Source organism: Rhagoletis pomonella, unplaced genomic scaffold (assembly GCF_013731165.1).
Source record: "Rhagoletis pomonella isolate Grant_MI unplaced genomic scaffold, Rhpom_1.0 Rhpom_scaffold_07866, whole genome shotgun sequence".
NCBI lineage: Eukaryota > Metazoa > Arthropoda > Insecta > Diptera > Tephritidae > Rhagoletis > Rhagoletis pomonella.
In genome coordinates, this window is record NW_023466393.1 from 1 (window position 1) to 3,790 (window position 3,790).

At 34.0% G+C, this 3,790-nt stretch overlaps 1 long non-coding RNA gene and 1 pseudogene across 1 annotated transcript; one reads left to right on the forward strand and one right to left on the reverse strand.

Moving 5' to 3' along the window:
• Positions 1-794: 794 nt before the first annotated feature.
• On the reverse strand, positions 795-2,105 carry LOC118755900 (annotated as a pseudogene).
• A 739-nt stretch (positions 2,106-2,844) lies between these two features.
• LOC118755899 lies at positions 2,845-3,533 on the forward strand. The gene is made up of 3 exons (XR_004995081.1): positions 2,845-2,902; positions 2,995-3,122; positions 3,179-3,533. It is a non-coding gene; the product is annotated as an uncharacterized LOC118755899 (long non-coding RNA).
• The last annotated feature ends 257 nt before the right edge of the window (positions 3,534-3,790 follow it).

Consider the following 3,790-nt stretch of genomic DNA (forward strand, 5'->3'; position numbering starts at 1 on the left):
TTTAAGGACGCTAATTTACTTAAAATGTATACACCCCGGCTTATCATGTAGCGGTAGCTTTCGGAAAGGTGGAAAACATATATTTAATACTTGCGCCGGGTATTTAATGTTCGGCTCCGCCCGAACTTAGACTTTCTTACTTGTTATTCGTAATTTTAGCGCGTTGTTGCCACCTATATATGTAACAATGCCCAAAATGGCTGCGTATGAGTGCCAATTATAGTTTTTGGTTTTAAGAAAAGCCAATAATGCCCAATGCTTGTTACGTGGTAATACGACTACTTGGAATCGTACTTTTAATATAAGGCAACATTATTTGTCATGGTAAAAAAGTCAAACTGCCGAACTGTGTAAACCAATTTAAAGTGTTTTGTAATGGGTTTTATGTATATATGTATGTACGATACGGCAATTTAATATATTTAGTATACTTTATTGAATACTGAGTTTTTTACAAAGTTTAGAAATTTTAAATTCGTGAATTTTGTTGTTGAATAAACTATCATTTTTTAAAACATTAGTTTAATGAAATTAAATTAAAAAAACTTTTCATGCGCGTACATATGTACTTATAAAAATTAATTTCATAATTCATTATTTGAAATTATTTCTTCATTATTTTTTTATTATATTTTATTATTTTCGTTTCATGTTCATAATACAAATTAAATATAAATTTGTAAGAGCGTTTTCTAACCCGCGCAAAAAAACGACGCACTTTTGTACAATATAGAAAAGTGGCAACTGTTACTCAGCGCGATTCACGAATACCATGACAAAATGAGACTGTATTGGTGTGCCCATCTATGATCTATGCACAAAATTACCAAATTCTTTGAGTATGCCCATGATAATCTTTTGCTGATAATTGATTTGTACATTCAAATATTTGCTTCCACTCATATGTAGGGTCTTAACCAATGCTGGGTATGTGGGTATGCCCTTTTCTGAATTCGTGGTCACCCAATGTGCTAAAAATTGGCAATTATTATAGAACAGAGCAGATTGCTGTGGTATGCTTTCTAGAAGCTTCTCATGTATCTTCGGCACTTCGCCAACATACGAAATCAATATGACGCTGATAACGTTTAACAGACTTTCATCTTCTGTATCATGTGATTGGCGAAGTATGCGCTCCATCAACTTAATCAATTCCTAAAAAATATACCAAATATTGTTGTAAAACTTTAGAGACATACAAACAATAATGCACTCACCAGTGTGCCCTTCGAGACCATACAGCAAGGAAATAGAAAGGGATTTTTAGCTACATCTTCCGCGGAATTCTTTTCAGCAATTAATGCCATATCTTGCAAGTCCTTATGCATTATGTCTAGCTCGCTTTTTATAAGTTTATTGCTGAATTGTTCACGGAAGTAGCTTTCAAATTTTTCGGCAAAATCGCTAAGAGCTTTATCTTCTGTGTTAATGTTCAAATTGAATGACATCCTCTACGAGCGTTGACTCATCGTATTCGCTCATATTTTTGGGTATTGCATGCATCAGGCATTCTTCCACTAGTAAATTCAAAAATCGTTGTTTTATGTGATCGCCGATAATGGAGAATGCTTGTTGACCATTGGATACTGAAACATTTATGTTGGCTAAACAATTCAAAACCAGCTTAATATTTTCAAACACTTTCTTGTAGGAAGGACGTAAGCTTCGACTCATTTCTTTTAACGAGTATGAAAGTGTCAATCGCACATGTTCGGGATTTTCTTCGCTGTAGTCCAATGAAACTGGCTTCAAAATTAGTGGCTCTAAACAGTTTTCCAGCAGAAAATCGCATATCTTAATGGGATTATAACGCGCCTGAAAATAATATAAGGTACTGAATTAAGTTTATACTAAACTATTAATCTCTAGCTACTTGCTTGGAACAACGCCATCACAGTATCTTGCAATTGATTAACATCCTTCGATACCTGCAGCGACATTTCACGGAATTCGTCTATACACGCACCCAGCTCTGAGTTGGCTTGGCGCAGTGCGGCATTTGCTTCGCTGCCAATTGTCTGCAGCAAGTACTCAGACTCACGCACTAATTGCTCACCTTCACCAAGGTACGCGTCGGAAGTTGTATTATTATTATTTAGATTGTATTATTATTATTTAGAATACCTTTGATAATACTTTTCAAAGATTTCATCTTCGACTAACTCGTGGGAGCGTTGATTCTGAAATGGCAAACATTTTTAACACATACATTTGTCCCAACATTATTTTTCATACTTACCCTAAAGACTATATGCACAACACCACTACAATGCTTTCATCTTTAATTAAAGCTAATATACAGTATCGGTCATATCTATAGCACGCCATTTCAAAATGATATTGTGCGCAACTTATGTTTATTTATTTATTTTTGAGAATTTTCAATTAAAATACAGTTCTTTCTCTAACAAACCCCATATAAATCCAAGTTTAACAATTTGTAGAAAACATCAAAAAAGTGCAACAAATTTTCACCTAAATTTCAAACTTTTTTCTCAGAAATGTTTGAATTTTTCTGAATACACAGTTTTATAGCCCAATGAATTTTAGTCTGATAATGTGCCATGATGCAATAATGAAAGGTGTTATACGTTGGCAACTTCTCGCTCTAATCCGCCATCTTGAACTACCTTAGGAGAAACTGTGTTGTTTCTTTGCTATTTTCACTGAACATTTCCCAAAATATTAGAAAAAATTCTGAACAAGCTACATTGATTCAATTTTCGTTGTTCGTTTTGTTCTTATTCGCTGACATTTGTTTTCCAATTGCGTGAAATTTGGTAAGTATTGTAATAAAACCGAATTATTTTACAAATAAGTTATAATTTTGCATTTATTAGGTAATTTCCTTAGTGTTTCGCTGACCGACCTGTGCTGGTATTGTGATTAAGGGCTAATACACGTAAGTTACAACATATTATTTTGACTTTATTGATGAACCATTCCATTTGAGCTCTTTGTTATTTCAAAACCTAATGAACCATTTATTCGCAGATTTTTCGGACGATTCTGCTGTGCTGCGTTCCTGCTCCGCCTGTATATTGCTCCGCCCGTATTTTATAGTGTTGCGTTCCTGTTGCGCCTTTGCATTAGTGTGTGCGTTGTGATTTAGACACGTTGAAGTAAGTTGAAACCAGGTTCTCGTTTGTTAAAAACCTAAAAAACCATTTATTTGCAGATTTTTTGTATGCTTCTGCTGTGCTGCGTTCCTGCTCCACCCGTGTATTAGATTGCTGCGTTCCTGTTAACATACATATCGTCGCTTAAAGTACAAAACCGCGTAACTGACATTTGCTGCTAAAAATTGGATTCGCTCACACACGTTTTTGGATCAATCCTTATCCATTCTTCCTGAAATATACTAGCCAAAAATGCGATTGCTTTTTACAAAAAGATAACCATTTTGAAATATGAGTGTTTTTACTCTCTAGAAATTAATTTATGCAACCTCGCATACGTGGGTTTGCATTATCTCTATACGCGGTTTTGCAATTTATTGATACATGGTTTTGTACTTTAAACGACGATATGTATGTAGATCTATGTACATGTATATCACATATATTGACTTAGATATGTATACACAATTAATGGTGCACATAAATTTTTTTATATTGAAACTAGATATGTATATAGTACATATTTTATTATTATTAGTCGGTTCAAAAAAGTCCTATCTCAAATAAAAATACTTCGAAAATGTGCTGAGATAGGGTGTTTTTGAACCGAGTTCCGAGATAGGGCATTTTTCAATCAAATTCTAAAATAGGGCGTTTTTCAGCCAAATTTT